Genomic DNA, 22,491 nt, shown 5'->3' on the forward strand with positions numbered 1-22,491 from the left:
TGTAATTTTTTTTTGGTGGAAAGGTTAACGATTTTTTGTTTTGTTTTGGGAGAAAAAATTCAGATTTTTTTTTTAAACTTAATTTGGTTGTAACTTAGTTTCGGTGGTTGCTCTTACGCATAATAAAAATTTTTATGCTTTAAGATTTGGAGGTCAAATTCGAGCTTGTTTATAGGTTAAAAAGTAGCTAAATTTTGATTTAACCATTACTTATTTTAGTGGGTGGGGTAACGATTTCCAAATATGTGATAACGGTGGCTGAATTAAAACTTCTGGAAGCTTGATAAAATTTTAGTAAGTTTGTTTCTTTGTAAAATTAACGACTTTCTTAATCGGGTGCGCAATACAGTTTTAGCATTTGGATTTTTTAAGAAAATGCTTAGATTTATCAAGAGTTTATAAAAATCTGCCTTAGTCGGAATTTTTTTTCCTGCAAGATATCTACCGTGGGCTGATGCTGTCTTAACATTGACCAAAATTTAAAGGCAATATTTTAATCTTTTTAACAAATAGTTGGGTACTTGCACTTCAAACAGAAGATCACAGATACCCACTCATGTGATCTATGGCGTCTATGCCAGCTGATCATTTATAAGGAAAATAGCGTGTCGAGCTGGTTGGACAGATTCGATCACCATTTTAACACCAAAATCGAAACTTTTTTAAGAGAACGTTGGACTGCAAAACAGCAAATTTCAACTCTACTTTTGAGTTTGAATATTTAGCTGAGGACGCCTCCTTGAGGCCAGTTGCTCACTTTTTCACAAGTGATGTAACATTGAGAATAACTCAATGGTACTAACATGATATGGCAATAATATTTGAAATGGCTCTATAAGCATAAAAATGGCACAATTATACAAGACAGATATAATAAAACATAACTCGGACTTGACTTGTAAATATAATATAAGCGTTGACAAAATCATTTGATTTGTATGTTTGTAAATATTGACTAAGCTTTGATAAAGGGCACTATGAACTAGAACGAATGAAATAAACAAGAGACTTGAGTATGTAATGAATGAGATGATAGTTAGACAATTTGTACCTGGGGCGTGCAAATATTTTGACAAACTTCTTACTAGAAGTTTAATTTTATTTCTTATTTTTCGATGTATTATTTATTTTATGTATCTCATGTACTCATTTATTAAATTTTATGTTTAGTACTCTATGTAATGTAACATGCATCATTTTATATGATTTTACTCGAGCAATATGCTCATTACTAATTCTTTACTCTCAATTTTAGGAAACAAGGATCTCACGATGAAAGGGCTGGTCTTAGGCACCCCGACAGGATTAGATTAGACTAGAAAATCGAGCTAATTTTCTCCACATAAGTTAGAATGATAATTAAAGAACTAAATACCGTGTCACAGCAAATTCGTTAAAATGTAATTCTTTCTCCTCTTTTACTCAACTTGAGAATATTTATTTTATTGTAACCGTGATTATAATTTTGTTTAAACTTCGATGCATAATTAGTTTATGTTCCTATCTCTGTGTTCTAAATAAGAAATATATATGGAGAATTAAAATATTTGCGTGAGAATGTGTCACTTAAGAGAATTGATACTTGACGGGCTTGGCTTACTCGAAATAGAATGGAAAGAGCACAGTTGCTAACAAATACCAAGTTTGGTCAACAACCAAATTAGATCAAGATTACGTCACTTGCAGGTATCCCTTTAGCTAAAACTTATTTTAGTCATAACTTGTCGTTTGAATAGCTAACGGAAAGTTTTGGTGATTGAGCGTGAGCTCACGATTTGGTACAATAGGCTAATGTTTTCGAACAAAATTCAAACTTCTGATTTTTTTGTGTGTGGCTAAAAATCAGTCGTTCGTCGTATTATTATTATTTTTTTTTTGAAGTGTTGATTAAGCAATTACTTTTTATAAGGGTAAAAGTGAGAGTCTCAATAAACCAATATTTCAAAACAAAATATGTAAATTTAGTTTAAAAGTTAGCACAAATCTGTGAAACGATGTAAGAAAATAATGCAAAAAGTTTAAAAGATGTAAAAAGTTTAGTGAGCAAACTTGGGATTCCGGAAGTTAGTTCATATTAGCTAGAACTGCGAGGTGAAATTTTGAATTTGATTTCAGAGTGGTAGATTTTTTAAGAATTAACTGAAAAAGCAGTTTTGGCTTTAATTTTTATTGGGAATGAAGGTTTTTTTCTAACCATTTTATACAGCAGGCCAACGTTTTGGGGTAAAACTAAAACTTGTGGCTTCTATGTCACAAATCAGTTTACATTTGCTTTAGTTATAGTAAACTGACTGGAAGAAAAAAATCTCAAAACCAAGAAGGAGATAAACTAAATTTGGTGGGCTTGTTTGTACAACTAAAAGATTATGATCATTCAGATTTCGCGCTTAGAGCATAAGTTTGGTGCTACTAGCGCCTCTGTGAACATACAAATCAGGGTTGTTCAAATACGTGTTCAACAGTTCGTAAACATTACTTTTCGTAAGCTTTTCCCATATGGAGTTGGCGTTAGGGAATAATGCCTTTAAGAAGACCTTATCTTAACCCAGCACCGTGATCTTAATACAGCTCTCACGATCAGAACTCAAAAAGGACGGTGATCTTAATACAGCTCTCCCGGCTTTTCACAAAACAGCAATGAATCAACTAGTAGTATTCGTTCATCGAATTTATCACAGATATAATTCTGGTGGGCAAGTACTGCAGTGTATCTACCACAACAAAAATATCATTCTAATTCACTAGTATATAAGACATCTTAGCTAGATTCTATGGTGGGGTACCTTTCAAATTGGATGGTTCACATTGAACAGTTGACTTGCTTCTTATGACCGCGACATTGTCCTCCTCACGCTGTTGCTTCTCAGTCTCGATCACACAACGTACAGCGTATACACTCGACTGCTAAAGGCAACACAGGAACGACCACGACCGTGAACTTCATACAGCTCTGAAGATCAGCACTCAAAAAGTGCGGTGATATTAATGAAGCTCTCCCGGTTTCTCATAAAACATTCATGAATCAACTAGTGATATCCATTCATCGAATTCTTTAGCAGATACAATTCTGGTAGTAGACGCACTACAATGAATTTTAATTTTGGAACTGCTTTTTTGTGGTTCTTTTTATTTTGTGCGGAACATATCATAAACATTTTATGCCAAATTTAAAACACATTATGTATAAATTGAAAATAAATGATTTTATTAAATTTTATTTGTATTTATTAAATGCCTTTATTACATAAAGCTATTCATTTCAATTCAATCCTACGTCTAAATTTCAACTACGAGAAATCTGTTTAACGTTTTATGATAGTTGTTTCGCAGACGTCTTTTAAGATTCACCTCGTGTTTTATCCATATTACGTCTACCATAGTTATTTATAAAACGTCTGTTCTTAGGCCATTTGGGATTATCCATAATTAAGTTATTAGAAAACGTCTAGTAGATGTCGATATTTGATCTACGATGCCTAATGGATAACGTGGATGAATTTTGGACGTATGCAGGATGAATTTTACTGTATGGAAATAAAATAATATTTGGAAATAAAATTCAGATTTTTTGGACAGAAATTAGCTATTATTTAATTAGGATGTAAACATTTTGTTGGTTGAAATAGGTTAACGATTTGCTTGCTTGGGTTAACGCATGAAAACGAATTTCAATCTCGGTTAAAAATGAACTTGCCAAATCATGTTTTGATAAAATTTGACAGTTGGGCTAAAGAAAATAGCAAATGAGCTAAACTAATTCCTTAGCTAGACTACAGTTTAGGTTTTAACAATTGTAATTGTATTTAAATGTTTTTGGTTGTCATATGTTTGGTTAATGATTTCTAACAATGGGCTAATTTTTGAACACGAAGTTCACTCTCTTGGTTTTTAGGTCAAAAGCTAGCTAAAACTTGTTTTTGCCACAAAATTGCATAGTAATTAGACAAATGAAATTTTTTGATGGGTTAATGCAGAGGTGGGCACCACAAATTATGCGGGAATACATTCTGAGTGACTCGCGATTCAGTTAGCAATATTGCGATGAACAGCGCTATACAACGTTAAAAAATAAAAATTATTCTAAAATTTTATACATATTTATTCTTTGTTACTTCAGTTTATGAATATGTGGTACCTACCTATTTTTAATCTCTAATAAACATTGTTTAAAAACAAGTACCGTTTATTGCCTTCTGATGAGCATCTTAAAAACCATCAACCAATTTCAACTTTAGATTTACAACTAGTCATCGAGGAATTAGCAAAAATTTAAACTAAGTGTCATCGGTTTTAATTTCTCAATATTATAATTTGTGTATGTAAAATTATTGCGAGAATTTAAAGAAAAATTTGTTTTGAAATGTGTCTGTGAAACATATTTTCTTGCTTGTAAATGATTTATATACTTATTTTATTATATTTTTTATTTCCATCATAGTTCTACTAACAATTTAGTAATAATAAATTTGTCTTCTTCAAATATAGAAAAAAAATATTTTTTCAAATTCCTACTGCATATTATAATTTTTTAAACTTTGGTAATGAAGTGGATTAATTTTATTTTATTGCGAAATTCATTTTATTTCAACTGATTTTGGTGGTTAAAATGCAAAGGCGAATTCTAAAATTTTTACATCTAATGCCTAGATTAGCGTAATCCGTTTCCTGCAATAGGCTTCGATACAAAAATTTTAACTTCTGGTTTAAAATCCAATAAATATTTCTCACTGTCATAATTTTTTTCTGCAGAGGTTGACCGGAAAAAAACGTTTAGGGGTTAACGATTTCTTTCAATAAGCTTCTGTTTCACGGGCAAGCAATGGGTTTGGATTATCATTTCGAGTGGGCTAATATTCTTTTATTCTAAAGATATCTTTGTATTGAATTTCCGAACGAAAAATTTTGAAGTACTAAAGTTTTTTTTTCCTTTCAATGTCCGCCTAGGGAATGACCGTCATACAGACCACTGAAGGGCAGATTTGTTGGCCACTCTTTCAGGGGCACCCATTAGGTGGGCCAACGTTGCTCCCACAGTTAAGAACAGATAGTACAGAGAGGGAAAGAACATCCATGCCTTGCCCGGAATTCGAACCCGGAACCTTTCTGATGCATGAAGGACTAAAGTAGTGTAACGAAATTTCTACAAGCATTTGAGTCAGAATAGTCAAGCTAGCATTTTGAGTCAGAATTCAATATTGTGTTTTCTAAATTCTAACGTTTACTTTATCTTACTATTTATGCTGTTTTATTAACAAATATTTGATGTAATATTTTAATCTCCGTATACCCCTCTTTGGGGTTCTCCTTATCTTCCTATTCACCTTAGTCAACACTTGTTACTGCTTGTTTTAACGGTAGGTTTATAGATCGTTAAATATGTAAAACTAATTTCAGCCATAACTACATTTTAACTAGTGAGTTAACGAACAGGGTTGCCGGATTTAAGCAGGATAATACAAAGCTGGTGAGTTTTTTGTACCAACCACTAAAATAAGATCAGCTAAAATAAATTAAATGAAGGCCTTAATTAAATTAAAATATTTTTCAAAAATCCAGGTGACGTAAAAGAAGCTTGGTAATTTTATTTACATAGTACAGTGCACAAAAAAAAAAGATATCACTCTGAATAACATTTGTTCTTACGATCGAATTTTCACGTACATGTTCTAATGATCGACTTATGATCACGTACAGGTTTTCATGTTCTAATGATCTAATTTTCAGTGTCAATCTTAATGGTTTCTGGGGGTGACCTCAAATATGCTAATTATTTAGGGATAACTATTAATAAAGTTACGAAATCGGACACAGAAACGTACTTTCTCTGAATAAACATATATATATATATATATATATATATATGTAATACAAAAATTATAAATACTTTTGTATTAATAAAAGAATTAAAACTCATTCGGTTTCATAAAATGTCTTTGTTAAAGAGTAAGGGTGGAGATATTCTATTTTAGGAATTCAAGGCTTAAAACATAGCATTGAATAATAATTAGATTCATATTTGGAAGGAGGAGTTATTTTTAGAATCTTGTCCCTCTTTCACTTCCATATTAGGAAGCATTAAATGATTTTCCATAGTGCGTAGAGTTACAATAGCATGTACGACTGTAACCTAATTACATCAATCCCTGTGCTATTTAATGCGAGAGCGAAGGTTTTCGCATGTCTCTTGCTGGATAACGTGTTCCACAAAATATCTGTCGGAACCATCCGGAGTATTGTCCACTCCCCCTCCTTTGAGGAGGGCGGATGTGAACTGTTATAACCACCAGCATATCTTTTAATAAACCTTTTGATAACTTATTATGGTTTTGACTGCATTTTCTTAGTATGAATACACCAATGATAATAGAGATGTAGCCCTGTTATATATGATATATATATTTACATATTTGGATACTTAACCTTCAAAATATCGGGCATAGCCACAATCTGGGAAATTGGTCCCCATAGTTTAGTCAGGAGAGCGATTCAAAGTACATACTTCTTAATGTTAATTTCCCTTTTTGTGTTTTTAGTCATATTTTAAAACTAATTAAGCACTTCAAAAAACAAACAAAAAAAATGCACCCACTCATAAAACCCATTTACCCAAAGATAATTTCATGAAGAATTTTTTTTTTAATAATTATTTTTTATTATTTAATTTAATTGCGGAAAAAAAATTGAATTTTGAGGTACAATTTTTATAGCATTTTAATTTACGTATTTTTCTATAACAAAAATCAGAAGTTTCAACCGTTTTCAGTAGAAGTCGAGAAAAATCAAAATTGTTTTTAGAAAAATAATTTTTCGAAAATGAAGAAATATATTAAAATGGGAGAGATTAATATTATTTAAATGTGGATAATTTACGACAAAATTAACTTAAGCTTTCGGGTAGCGTAAAATTTTATTCATATTTGTTTCGGTAATAAGCGATTGCTAATACATTTTTTTTTTTAAATTATAAAATACGATGTTTCTTTTGTAGTCCTAAATTATTTGTAATACTAAAAGTTTATTTGTAATTCAGTAAAGAAATTTGAATAAAAGATTTCATTAAATGAAAAACACATCATTCAACGAATATCTAGTTTTATAAAAGCATGTTTTTGATAGAATGATTATTCATCAGTTTTTAAAATTTTATTTTTTAGTTTGTCTTTTCTATAATTGATACAATTTTAATAATAAACATACGAATGCATAGATTTGGAAAAATATATTTATCAATTTCTTAAGTATATATTTTATACTTATTCAATCAAATACGTAGTAAAAATTTTTGAGTATCTTAAAATTTTTCAACATCTTACATGTTGTCTTAATCTTAAAATAAATTTTTTAATTACCTGTCCGCGCGTGTTTCGCAGAACTATTTTACCAATTATTTCATTAAATTTTAACGATTCTCAAAATCTTTTTCTTTGCGCTACCAAGTGCATTATTTTTTTTTAATACACTAATAATTTTTTTTTTAAATTTAGATTTTTTTTCGATGTAAAATTCATTTTTAAATTATTGTTAAGTTTTTATTAAAGGAAAACCACCTAGCTTATTGCCACCTAGCTGGGAATTAAATTTTGCTAAGAAATTAAATATTCTACTGATAAAAACTATTCTATGCTATACAGCTATTCTATGCTATTTACTAAGCATACTATTAGGGGGACCGCAAAGTAATGTCGTTTCGGTGGATTTGATATTTGTTATTAAGATTTTATTTTTAATCATTGATGTATTCACTCTCGTTAACAACAACAATTTCGAAAATCGAAAAAAAATCGAATTCGAAATTTCGAAAAAAAAATCGAAAAATAATGAATAGGTTTTTAAGACTAACAAATATTTATTGCGACAGAACGGCATTATTTTCCGGTCCCCCTAATACTTTTTTCTAAAATAAAATCCTCTTTCTTATTGTTTCTTATTTTTTAAGTAACGAAAAGTAAATTCATATGTGTGCACATCAAAAAGCTACAACATATTGCTTTATTCTTTAAATGAACGAAAAATTATGCACAAACAATTTTATGTTCAAACTTGTTCTCGCCCACTAATTTCAAGAAAGGTTAATGTAGGCCCTCTTAAAAAGGTTAATGTTGAAAAACTTTGCTTAAAGTCATAAACTCACCTTTAGAACAGTAAATTTTCATATCAGGAAAATGCTCGATATACCTTTAACACTAAAAATAGAAAATTGTAAAAATATTCCAAAAACGTACAATATTTAGAATCATCTAAAAAAATTGTTTTCTTAACTTTAGAATTTCCTTAACCCTTTGCGGTCGTATTAAGTTTATACACGGGTGTCATGATGGTCGGAATTAATTTTCGTTGAACGAACAGTAATACATAATATGCAAAAATGCAAGATTATGAAGGAAAAATACAATTTATTAATTATTTTTTAAACTTAAGATATATGTAACATAATAATATGTTTTAATTTTGTGTAAAAAAATATTTTAACAGTTGTCTATCGTGTGATATCTTTCAAAGCAGTCATCAATATGAAGCCCTGGTTTTCGAGAACGTGTGTCGCAAAAAAAGATTAGTATGGCATCTTCCGCCTTTTGATTCTTCTGTTTGAACACTCAGAATAATCTTTACTCTTTACATCTTCACCAGTGCCGCATTATATGTATAGTTGGCCATTAAGCTGTGTGGCTAACATCTTTGATGTGGTGGCTGAAAGCAGACATACGACTGGAACAGTAAAATAACGCTGGAGACTGAGAGTAGACGTACGACAGCAAAGGGTTAATACAAAAATAAGATATATTAAGAGATTTTTAGATAACACATTATTTTATAGCTGTAATTAATATGTTCAGCAAATAATTTTAATATATATATATTTTGAAAATCATAAATGGAAATCGTTCTTTTATTTCTCCGTAAAAAAACAAGAATGTTAATGTTTCATTTATGATCAATTGAAACGTGACAATTAACCCCAGAATTGAATTTTGTTTGGACGTAACACTTAATTACCTGAAACTGTTAGAAACAATTAAGCTTATTAAAAGTATTAGATAAGAAGTTAAACTTATTTCTTTATTTTGTTAAGAGCGGCAGGAAAAAGGAGAAAAAGTAGTCTATTAAGTTTGACACTTATATGAATATCCGATTATTAGAACGAAAATTATCCAGGGTCATACCCTTTTCTTTTGGTGCACTGTACATTACTTGGTATTATTTTATATGATAATTTGAAAATCGTTAGTTTATTGGTGAAACAGATGTAAACTTTAGAAGCATTAAGAACAATAATTTTAAATTACTTGAAATTATAATAATCAATTTCCCACAACTTTTACAATCAAATAAATACATTTTAATTAGTACTTTTAACAAATATAAGATTTTTATAGAAAATTCCTGTTAAAAATATTTAGCACAATTTATGAAAAATGTTTGTTTAAACAGGAATATTGTATGAATTAAAACGTGACTATAATATATTTAGAATAATATTTTAGGCTTATTTTTAAAGTAAGTAGGGTGGATTGCACAAACAAATGAATTACTGTATATTACTCACATTTTAACCAATTTTGTAATAAGTACCGTTAAAAAAAGTAAATAACTTCAATTAGGACGACATTTTGATTAGAAAAAATTGAGTGGAAAAATATACTTATTACTAAAGTTTATTTGGACAGAAGAAATTTTAACTATTACAATCTTATTAATGATTTATTTTTACATTGGGAAAGATCGCGGCAACCCCCTATATTTTGATTATCAGAAATTCAAATCTGTTGAAAAAAAGTTATGTTTATTCAGAAAAACTAGGTTTTTGTCTCTGATTTCGTAATTTAAAATATCGTCCATGCAAATTACTAAGTTTGACGACTGGGAAACATCCCTGAGAAGCATTTAGTTTGAGTCTTAAAACGTGAAAATCCGATCATTGGATTAAAAGTTATGAAGAGTGGTTTGATGTTGTTTTTGAGCACTGTACTTGACGTAAATTATTCATATAATTCTAAAAACCTAGTTTTAATATAAGAAACCAAAATTTGAACTTCTGCAGCTTATAGACATGAAAATATCTTTTAAATCATTGTATCATCATACAACTTGTAATAGGTAAGATTCTGATTGTTTATATCACATTTTAACAGGTATTACTGTGAGCTGCAGCATTTGACACCTAATGCATTACTACATCATAAAAAAATTTATAGTTTGTAATGAATAGTAATCAATGAATTCAATTCAAATACAGTAGACAGTATACACATAGGTTGAAAACAATAAGGTAAAAAAATAGCCCATAAAAACTTTTAAAATTAAAGACAGTTTCTTTAATAAAATACGCCCGGATTGGAGTTTTTTTTTGAAAAGGCAGACTTTTAATTGCTAACAGATGCTTACTATGGACCAACAGTTTGAAGACACCATTTCTGGTGGGATAAAGATTTCCCACTATGGGCTAACACTTGAAGGCAAAATTCAAATTGTTTATTTCAAGGAGAAAAAGTTTGTTTTATAGTTTGCTCCTGTTGCGACATATTATTTTGCGGATGGAATAAAAAAATTTTAGGCAGTTTAATATGTGTAATAATTTAATATATAATTTCCTGCAGCGGGCTACTCTTTGGAAGTAAAAATGAATTGCTTCGTATGTCAAAATATAGTTAAAATATATTTAATCCAAAATTTGTTGACAAATGGTCAAAGAATATTTTTTATGAATTAACAATGTCATTAACTGGGTTTTAATTTGGCGACGAAATTAAGATTTTTTTTTTCGTCGTCAAGTCAAATCAAACTTTTAGTTGTTTTGTTAAAAATCAGCGAAAACCTGTGTTGGGCATTTTTTAACAGTCAAGCAAACGAAACTTTTTGATGATCAAATTTAAGTTACCAGTTTTCTATAATTTTTATTGCAATTTAAAACATTTTATAAATTGCCAGATAGTTGTTCTGTTTGTAAGGCGTCGCTGAAGGAATTCTCAAAAAAGGACATAAAAGCAATGCAGTTTTCTTTATGATGTGTTTTTTTTTTTTGAATAACTATTTGGATGAAATAGCTTTTCTTAAATTAATGAAAAGAAAAAAAAGATTTGTGTAAATCAAAATTCTAGTTTATAGGAGCAATAGTTTAAAAAAATGTGTAGCATGTGTTTCGAAATTTGCAGTTTTATAGAAAAGGCAGATAAGAAAAAAAAGCCAGAGAAGAAAAACAAAGAAGTTAGAGAGAGAGAAGAAAAAATAAAAAAATAAAAAAGCGAAGAGAAAAAAAGGGAACAAAAGGAACATGTAGCAGCAATTATGAGTGACACTTTTTTTTCCTTCAAAAAAGACATAAATAGTATTACTGAAACTAGATTAAAAACTGAAATTGTATTTTTAATCCTTATTGAGAAGTGAAAATTGAACTAAATATTTGGTCGGAACAAGTGGAGGTCTTAAAATGAATGAAATTCGTACCTGAGTTATGGTTTATCACATGTTGTACTTCAATCAACGTCATCGCTCTTCCCTAACGGGAAAAAAAGGTCACAACTTGCTCTATAAAAACTGCAAAGAAAATTATAAGAGAACAAATGTGGTTATCGGCATTTCAAATCACAAAATTGAATTAAAAATTTAATAGAAATTAACGACACTTATATTTTACAAAACAAATGTGTCAGGGTCGAAATACCGCCCGTCCGCGGCGGTTTTTCGACCCTGTTTCGACCCTTGTGATAAGTTTTTCGACTTATCACAAGGGGGTGCATTTTTTCGCTGATTCCCTTTCTTTCACCAAAGCTATCTTAAATATTGACAACACTCTTACTTGAAATAGTTTTACTTTGTCACCGTCTCTCCTCCAGACGAATGGCGGGTGGAGTTCTTTCCATAGAAAGACTGTATAAGAGATGGTTTAAGTAAGTCTTTCATGCGTTTTGAAAAGACGGATTGTGATTGCCTTGCTTAATTATGTTTTTACGAAACAATATGTTTATACGCATAGGTATAAAACAATAAGGTAAAAAATTAAAAAAGCCAATAAAATTAAGCTTATAAATAAAGGACTGTTTTTTTTAAAAAAAATCTTTTGACTCTTTAAGAGAAGGCCAACTTTTATTGCTACCCTACTAAAGAATGCTTACAATGGATGAGCATTTTAAAGACACGGATAAAGGTTTATTACCATGGGGACTAACATTTGAAGGCAAAATTCAAATTTGTCATTTCAAGGACAAAAAGTTTTATAGTTTGCTCTTGTTAGGTAAGATCATTTTGTGGATGGGATAACATACATTTTTGACAAATTAATATGCGTTAATAATTTCCTATTCCGGGCTACTGTTTGGAAATAAAAATGAAGTGTTTTCTAAATCAAAATAGCTAAACTTTTTTCGATCTTAAACTTTTTTTGACTAATGGCAAAAGTATATCTTATATGGGTAAACAGCGTCGTGAGCTGGGCTTAAATTTGTAAGCGAAATTTAATTTTGTTTTTTCTTCCGTCGAAAACTAGCTAAAATTAATTTGGAATATTATTATTATATCTTTTAATATATTAATTATTATAGTTTTTAAATATTATATCTTATTTCGTGGAGAGATAACGAAGCATTTTTTGGGATATCAATTTTCTAAATTTGGCATTAAGTTCAAACTTTTGGTTATTTTGTCGAATATCAGCGAAATCTCGTGGGCATTTTCTTAGCGGTCAAGTAAACGAGAATTTTTGGTCAAATGAAAGTTAATGATTTCCTATAATTTTTATTGCGATTTAAAAAATTTTAAAAATTATCTGAAAATTGTTCTCTTTGTAAGGTGTCAGTGGAGGAACTTTTAGAAAAGGACATAAAAGCAACGCAATTATCTTAAAGATTTTTTTTCGAATAACCATTTGGGCAATAAAGCTCTTCTTATATTAAAGAAAATGAAAAAAGATTGCGTGCATCAAAATTCAAATTTATTGGAACAAAAGTTTAAGAAAATATGTGTTTTGAAATCAGCAGTTTTGAGGGGAAAAAAAGCCAGCAAAAAGAACAGGTAGCAGCGTAAACAGTTTTTTTTTTGAAAAACATAAATAGTATTACTGCAACTTAAATTACTTTTAAATCTTTATTGAGAAGTGAAAATAGAATTTAATTTTTGGGCGAAACAGGTGATCTTAAAATTGAGGGAACATGAGAATGAAATTCGTACCTGAATTATGGTTTATCACATTATCAACCTCAATCAACGTCATCGCTCTTCCCTATCAGGAAAAAAAGACCACAACTTGTTCTGTAAAAATTGAAAAGAAAATAATAAGAGAACAAATTTGGTATTAGGAATTCCAAATAATAAATTTCAATAAAAATTTATTAAAAAAATAATTATACTTATATTTTTCAAAACGAATGTGTGCACGGTGCAAAAGATCACGGGAACAGGGAGAAACGAGACAGCCACTTTATAGTTTGTCTATTTAAAGAACTCCCCTTAGGACAAAGTCCAAAGACGTATCCTGCTATGGAGTCGTGTCAGTTGGCAGGAGTGCCTGAGGCCGAAGTGGCACTTCATCATGAGGTGAAGATCGTTGAGGTGGTATGCCTTCTGGTCCTTGTAGCCTAGAAATAAAAGTAAGGATTAATAAGTGGGCACATTACCCGAGTAATTATCAGAGATAATGACAATTATACATACTTAAATATAAATTCATAAATAATAATAAATATGAAAACAAAACACATAAGTATAAATAGGTAATTATTTAGATATATAGATAATCAAAATAATACTTCCTGTACAAAGTTTGTCAGTATAACAAAGCAATAAAAAACATTACATCACATAACGCTTATTCATTAGTCCAAAGCTTTGCCTAGTTAATAGTGCAATAACCAGAAAATAGCGGGAAACCAGAAATTAGTAATAATGGAAATAATGAAAACCAGAAAATAGCAGAGATAGTTTATCACAAGAGGGCGCTTTTTTCTCTCCTGATTTCCTTTCTCTCTTCACACCTGTCTTAAATATTGACCCAACACTTTTAATTGAAATAGATAAACCTCCCCACCGCCTCTGCACCAGACGAATGGCGAGGGGAGTTCTTTCCATAATGCTGCATAACAGATGGTTAAAATTTTTAATGTGTTTTGGAACAGGTGGACTGTGATTGCCTAGCTTAATTATTTATTTATTTTAAGACAAACACTGATCGTTAAAAATAAATTATAAATCATTAAGCATAAGTATTGCTTTTTGTTTCATCTTTCCTCATGTATGTGATAGATCATTAAAGGTAGGCATGTAAAAACAATCTGACATACAGTGTGAATTTTCTTTCGCTGTTAGGTATATTTTCAGAAGCCGATATGTGTAATATGTTCCGTTGTTGAAAGGTACTCATTCGTTAGGAGGAATCAAGAAAATCGTTATATGCATGTGACGTTAAATTTTGATATTACGCATTGCTGATTATTTGATTTTTTTGTTCATCCCGTACTGAGAATGGGTATTCTCACTTGTCATAAAATAAATGTTAATGTTATGATTTTGCTGCCGGAAACAAGCATTGTTCAAAGGTTATTAGTCTAAAAATGTTAAGTCTGGAAGAAATATTGCGCAGAAGTGGTTATTAATTAAAATATGTTGCTCCTAAAACTGATATAGGGGTGAATAAGTATATAAAATATGGAGTTGTATATGAAACAAAAAGAAATGGCACGATATGAAAATTTATAAGCTATGGATAGAGCGTTCGCCTTCCAATGAGGTGAACCGGGTTCGAATCCCGGCGATAACGGGTCGAGACGAATCCGGCTTGCCTTTTGCCGTCAGGTTAACCGTGGCAGGTTTTCGTGGTCTTCATTCACCATGTAGCGCAAATGTGGGTTAGTTCCCTCAAAAAGTCCTCCACAAGGTATAAAATTTCTCCCAATATTTGATTCAGGTGTCTTCTGGATTGGGTTCAAAGTTACAAACTTTTATATTCTGATTTAATAATACATAAATTTATTACTCCATTTTTGTTTTCGTTACAACTCTACAAAATTACTTTAATAATAAGTTACAACTCTACAAATCTGCTTACTTAATGCAAATTATTGTGTATTAATATTAATGTGTATTAATTCCATAATAACTAGAGAAAGAATTTGTGAGTGTCTGTCTGTCTGTGGGCATGTGTGTCTTCATTCACAGCTCCAGAATCATTAGATCCATCGTCCTGAAATTTGGATAGCGGCTGTAGGAGCCAATTTAATCCTCAATCCTAAAATTCTTAAGAAATTTTCAGTTAGATCGTTCGGGAGAGACATGAGAAAAATGGAATTTTCTGATTGGCTTAGCATTTTGCTTATATTTTTAATTGAATTTAGAGCCTGACTGAAGCAGGGGCATACGGGGCAGTTGCCCCGGGCCCCCACATCAGTGGGAATCCCTAAATCTAATGGAAAGGTTATTTTAAGTTTCCTTCCTTATTTAACTTTTTTATAAACAAAATATAAGTTAAATGTAAAATCCGTCAGTTTTATGTTAGCTTCTTCATTAATCTATCATATGAACACAATCTATATTTCATGAATCCATGGCTTTCAAAGGGCGGAATTCAGCTAAATTTTCAGAATTACGATAGACAAATATGGGCAATCGGAAGCCTGTATTTTTACGTATCGCGATATGTTTTCAAAAATACAGGCTTCTGATTGGCTTAATTGAGCCATAGTCATTGCGAAAATTTAGCTGAATTCAGCCCTAATGTCAGCAAGGATATGAATTTTCGCAGCTAGATGACAACATTAACAATCAAAGAATTCAGCATGATGGACATAGAATTGTCAAAAAATCAATAAATTGGACGGAACGATATTTCGCCTGGGTTCGGTTCTAGTGGGGGGGGGGGGGCAATTAGGCTAAGTCGGGCCCTGAGTGAACTCCAGCCAGTTCTATTTTTGAAGAATTTATAGGTAACATCGTTGATGGTTGGTAGCTTCTAGCTCTCTAGAATAAAAAAAAGGACCTTATTCCACATTTTTAATAATAATTCACTTGTTATATCAGATAAACTAAATGATTAACGTAAACGCTGTGCAGCATGAGTGGACTACTTCTTCTAAATGGAAACTCTAAAGTAGTCAGCAATCGAGTGTTCATTTTGTTAATAGTTATGCTTTTAAAATATGTTTCTATGAAACAAAATAAGTTAAAATCAAAGCTAATTGAAATAAAATAGAATAAGCTATGCACCGAAAAAAAATTATTGAGAAACGGTAGTTCATTTATAATTCACTCACCCAGGAGTTGGTACTATGCTCCGCCCTCATCACGTGGTATTCGACGATTAATATTTTACTATTTTTGGGAGAAGGCTGAAAACAATCCTGAACAAGGTTGTTATTTGGCGATCGCATGACAAAAATATTTATTTATTTAGCAATCTTTATGAACATTTTTTAAACCTTAAATATTTCATACATTTAATGATATTTTTCTCTTTTGAGTGAATAGTTTGTTGTTTTTGAGTCTTTTTGACGCAATATATTTAATTGCCTAGAGTAACGAAAGGTATAATACCAGATGATAATGCGAAGTAAGTGATTGAAAAATAATTCACTGTTTGCACTTGGCGCTCATTAAGGGTTGTCTCAATTTCAAGCGCGGATACGTTTCTTCTCTTACTCCTGCGATAAAATGGACTGTACGTCCGAAAGAGGTGGAGCCAAGTGCCAACTCCTGGTGAGCGAAGTATAGAAGTAACTATAAAAAAAAATCGTGATATTATTATTAACGTCAGTGATGATTAATTAAATTTGGTATTATGGTAACTGGTGTAGTTTTAATAGGTAGCAAAAATACTAATATAGGTACAGTGTATTTTATTAGTCTGTTTGGTACCCATTAAAACTACGTTAAAACTGTGCAGTTTTATAATAGATACTGACTATGGAAAGGGATATTTTACGGTTCCTCGAAAGTGATAATCAGTGGAGAAAATTGCTCGATTATCGTGAATTTTAACTTTAAATTATTATCATTCATAAAACGTTGACAACCAGTACATTGATCAACTTTTTAATGGGTGAGCTAATTAAAAAATTTGTAGGCTAGTAATTTTCTACTATAGCTAACGCTTTGGCTATTACTTTTAATTGGCGCGGCTTCAAACCAAACGATTTCGGTTGGATAAAGGTTTTATTTTAGGGTGCGGGGGTAGCTAAATTTTTTTAAACAAAAAATAAGCAACTTTGGTGCACTCAAAATTTTTTAAGAACTTAAAAAAAATATAATTAGGATCTGTTTACTACAAAAAAATTTTCTTCCTATATTCAAAGTTCATATATACATTAAAACAAATGCAAAATAATTTTCATAGACATTACATGATCGTGATAAAACAGCTAGTTTTTGATAAAGAACTCTTTTCTTGATTATATTAGCCACCATAAAAACAATTTAAACGCAATTTTTAATATATATTCAATATTGAGTGACTCATTTTATTTTTCAAATTAATAATTGCTTTATTTAATAATGTAAATAAAATAATTCAAAATTATTTAGTTTAACTATTGTTTAAAAAGGTTATCGAGTGTACTTTTAGGTTTAATAGTTATTTGCAAAAGCATGTTTCATTTCAGTTTCTCAAAACATAAACTATATTAATGTTATTGATCATACCCAATTTATAAAGATATGTAGAGATCTGAGCAAACTAAGAAGACTTTAATAAATTCACATTACAAACGTAAACTAATTAATGGATCCTAATAATTTTTTCATTGAAATTTGTTACTTGGTTCAGTATTTCTTTAATGAAATTTTTAAAAAAATTTAAATAATTTTTAAATGTATATACAATGAGTATTGAAGCTATAAACATGTTTGTGGGAAGTAAATATTATATGGTCCCTACACACATAATATTTAACCAAAAAAGAAATCAACAAAAAAGTTGCAATCGCCTTATTACGATAACTGGTTATCCAAAACGTCAAATGTTTTTGCTTTCTGAATTGACTCTGTTAAACGCCACATCATTTCAAATCATGGGTTGCAAAAACTGTCTCAATTGATGTTTGTCGTCGGATTGATTTTCATATCCTGCCTTATGTACGTGTTTCAAGACGTCACAAAATAATTTTCATTCTTCAGAATTCATATTTAAACTAAAAATCACCATCAAGCCAGTAATTATACGTTAATAATAAAAAAATATAAAAAATTACTTTAAATTATTATTATGTAAATACATTAAAAATGCCTGCTAGTGAAAATAAAAAGAAAAACAGCAACTGTCGCCATAGCAACTCATGCAATGACGACGCATGCGCACTGTTTACTATTACTCTTGAACACAGTTGAAAAGTGAGTGGACGCCATCAATTCCAAAACAAGACCCATTTTGCCAATGGGTAAAAACTGAGATAATTAAAGTATTTATTTCAATTGTTTTTAAATCAAATCATTAAGAGATGAATGAAAGTTTTTTTGGAATGACAAGTCTGAATAACATAAGATTTTTAGTTACATTTAAAATAGCGAAAGGCCCTCACTTCATATTTTTTTTTAACCTTCAAATACTATTAAGTTTTTTCATAAAGCAAACTAAGAGCATTCAAAATTTTAAAAGTGATAATACAATAATAAAAAGAAATAAGTAAAAAAAAGTAATAAATTACAATAAATTTTCTTAAATATTTACGCAATTATTGGATGGTCCCTCAGGTACAAAATCTTACGATAAAAATCTCCACTAACTATTATTTTTGACAAATTAAATGAATAGCAAATTTTAAGGAGATGAAGTTTTGTGGTTCTCAACTGTTCCGGGGACCCACATGAAAATACACAATTAGGAATTGATCCCCAAGTCAAGTTACGGGTACTGATCTATGAAAAGAAGAGTGCAAGAAGGCCATTAGCTTGCCAGTGACAAAGTCGATGGCGCTTCGACCAGAATGAAATTAACAAGACAAATAAAACTTTCCTTACTTTAAGGGGGGGGGGGGAATTAGTAATGTTTAGTTGGTCCCCGTGATCAGCATATATTCAAAAGATTTTTCGGTTTGATTTCAAAGGACGGAAAAAGAAGCCTGAAGTAAAGAATGTCTTGCAAAGTGCAGCACAATTGCACATGAGAGTAAGAATCCTTCCCACTCAATCCAGCTCAGTATACGCTCAAACGGACCTGTAAGCTCTATGGCAGAATTTTTTCCGGATTTCTGCGATAAAACTCTCTAGGTACTTTTAATAATAACAAATACACATGCTACTAATTTAAGGTAACAGAATCGCTGTGTCTGAAAAAAGAAAAAGAACTTTGTAATTTTTAATTGAATATGCATTTTTTTATTATTATTATTTTAATATGAGCGATATTTTCACATTTTATTAGAAGAGAAGAGCATTAATTATTTCCTTTTTCGCATTTTGTGAATCATCCTCACATTGAAGAAGAAAAAAAACGTGGAATCCGTAGCAGTAACTACCGAAATAAAGATCGAAGACTGGGTTAATCAAATGCGTGTACCGTTTCGAGATTCGGTTGTAGCAATAAATACTATTGTATAAAATATATCGGATTTTAAAAACAATGTGGAAATCGATGTAATCATCGCCTTAAATAGTAAATACTCAAATTGGAGTTTCTCATACTGATTGTAATATATCAAGATATAAAACCATGTGAAAATCAATACCAATAACTGCCGAAAATACAATCGAAACAATATGAGCCATGGTGGCTCAGGGGATAGAGCGGTCGCCTTCCAATTCCACTCAATGGGTTATCGACAATAATTCCGCACCCGGCTCACATCGACCACAGTGCTGACGAAAAATATCCTCAGTGGTAGACGGATCATGGGTTGAAGTCCCCTTGCCGTCGCGCTAACCGTGAGAGGTTTTCATGGATTTCTTTCCCCTGTAACGCTAATGCGAGTTAATTCCATCAAAAAGTCCTCCATGAAGGCAGATTTCTCTCAAGACTCAATCCAGGAGTTCCCTTGTCTTCTGGATCGAGTGATAAATTACAGGTCAACGGAGTTGAACATTGGTCATTGTAAATCTGAAAATTGGGTCAGCTGTACAAAGACTATTATAAAATCGAAACGCCATGTGGATTTACGATACTATAAGCGAAAATTGAGAGCGTTAAAAAGTGATTATTTAAAAGGGCGATTAGAATTTTAAGTATAGAAATGATATTAACTGATGAATAACCGCAATTCTTTAAACCCCAAAGAAAATGGTAGCACTAGCAATTAAACTCTGAATCAACTGGTTATTCAGGGCTTTATTAGCAATAACTGCCGAAAAAGCAATGAAATAGTGACGTTAAATGTAAATAAGTGCAATAAAACTTGTAAAAGTAAATAAGGTTAATAATATACGGATAAGTAAATAAGTGCATTAAAAAAAACATCAGGACTTTTTTTTTAAAATGACGTGAAATCTCGTAGCAATAATTAACGAATGAATGATTGAAACACTGCATGGATTAACGAATATCGGCGCAAACCGAGTGTGTCAGAGTGATTTCTAGGATCTGCGATTCGAATTTCACATGCTGTAATAACATCAATGCTAAGAATGAAAAAAACCCCACTGACTAGAATATCATAATAACTAAGCTGTAAGAAACATCGAAATTTTTAGAGAAAAGTAAAAATTCGTAGCTATAATGTCGAAAAGAGTGATCAAAACATATTTATGAAGGAATCGGTGCGAGTTGTGAGCGATGATAAAGTCAAATGGGTGATTTAGAAGTTTCGTGTGAGCAAGAGGGACAAATGTATCGCATTAATTAATTCGTTTGCTACAAATCTGAATTTGTAACTTAATCCCCACTCACAGTCATATTTTATTAATATGATGTTCTAAAAAAAATTAAAGAAAGAACATGATTTCTCTAGAGCGAACTATCTTTTAAACTTTCAAAAATTCGGATTTTTTTTTTTTATTTTATTATCAATTTATTTGAAATTCTACCTGATGCTAGTCATTATCGATTTTTTATAAATTCTCAAATGAGAACAGAAAAATCATGAGCATTTCTATCCCATCTGATTCACGAGAAAGGCATCTTTTGAATATCTGCAAAGAAAAAATAATCCTTCAAAAATTCAAGAAGGAAAGAAAAACAAAATTTTTTATTTCCCAAAAAAAAATCTTTCTGCGAGTACCATTTAACGTTCTATGGCAATGTCGCCACGATTCTGCCACCGGCCCTGTATTTCATTAAACATGTAAAATAATTGGCACTTTCATACACGCTACGGACTGACTAAATGAATTGTGAAAACCAAACTTTTTGCGTTATTCGTGGTGAAAATCGACGTAGTGTGAAAAAATGTAATTTTCGAAAATGGAAAATTAAACACTTTTTAAAAACAACCAATGGAAAAAGCACCATTAAGGGCTTTTAAAAACCGAAATAGGCATCATTAAGCACTTTTTACGTTACGCACCCTGTTTGTTTTACAAGAAAGAGTTTTTGGCAAAATTTAACAATTACGTTTTTTTGAACAAAAAGTACATAAACTTGCAATAAATTAACTTTACATGAACTTTAGATAAATTAAATTTTGTTTTGGTGGGCGGGATAGCCAAAATTTTTATGGACTAATTTCAGGATTATGCAAAAATTTGTTGAGAGGCAAAATTTAAACTTGTGGTTTTTTAGAAAAAGAGTCGCATTAACTTGTCAGGGACATATAGTTTGAGACAGTTTGGTTAAAAGAAATCAGATGAAACTTCTCTTTTCCATATAAATTTTAAGGGTGGGGGAAACAAACCTTTTAGATGTGTAAACGAACAGGTGACAAACATGCACCTCTAATAGCACGCGTACCCAATCTGAGTCGCAGGTGAACTCACACCCAAAGTTAAAAAAGTATTTCTTTCAATTTCTTTTTTTTGTATCCGTCGTTCAACAGCCGACCCAATTTTTGGGCTTACGACTGCTAATGTTCAACTCCGTAGCCTTGTAATTTTGAACCAATCCAGAAGACAAGGGAACTTCTGGATCAGTACCTCCAGAGGTATTGACTTGTTATGGGAGCATGGAGGACTTTGCGACTAGACAGATTTAACGTGCATCAGTCCCATTTACTACACGAGGAGTCTTCGGCCGGCTGAGATCGAACCCACGAACTCTAGGACATGGGCCCAGCGTCTTACCGATCCCGCTGCCCCGGCCTATTTTCAACTTTGTTTTTTTTTTCAGCTGAGGAATATGTAATACTTTACTATAGCTAATTAATTTGCAATACATTTTGATAAAAATCAATGTCGTTCATCGCTGACTGATGAATATCATTGAAAACGCAAGTACTTTCAACTTCAGATTTACAACCATTAACATAAAATTTATGATGAACAAATGATTTCTAACTTTTAGGGGCAAAATTTCATCTTCAATTTCATAACCAAAAACTCGCAATAACCATAATTCTTCTTTGTTGGGTGAGTTATCGAAGTTTTTCTTTTTTTGAGATACTGACTTTCTAAACTAGACTTACACTTGAAGCGAAATTCAAAATGCTATTT

At 30.9% G+C, this 22,491-nt stretch overlaps 1 long non-coding RNA gene across 1 annotated transcript in view; it reads right to left on the reverse strand.

Annotated features, from left to right (window-relative positions):
- Positions 1 to 13,556, reverse strand: part of LOC147812722 (uncharacterized) — a 37,375-nt gene extending 23,819 nt beyond the window's left edge. Inside the window, exons 1-3 of the long non-coding RNA XR_015432254.1 lie at positions 13,162 to 13,556; positions 11,443 to 11,532; positions 8,132 to 8,183 (exon numbers count right to left, since the gene is read on the reverse strand). This is a non-coding gene — a long non-coding RNA (uncharacterized LOC147812722). The remainder of the gene's footprint in view (positions 1 to 8,131; positions 8,184 to 11,442; positions 11,533 to 13,161) is intronic.
- Between the last annotated feature and the right edge of the window lie 8,935 nt (positions 13,557 to 22,491).

This window comes from Parasteatoda tepidariorum, chromosome 3 (assembly GCF_982258835.1).
Source record: "Parasteatoda tepidariorum strain Cologne lab strain chromosome 3, Ptep-v5.0, whole genome shotgun sequence".
NCBI classification, from domain to species: Eukaryota; Metazoa; Arthropoda; class Arachnida; order Araneae; family Theridiidae; genus Parasteatoda; species Parasteatoda tepidariorum.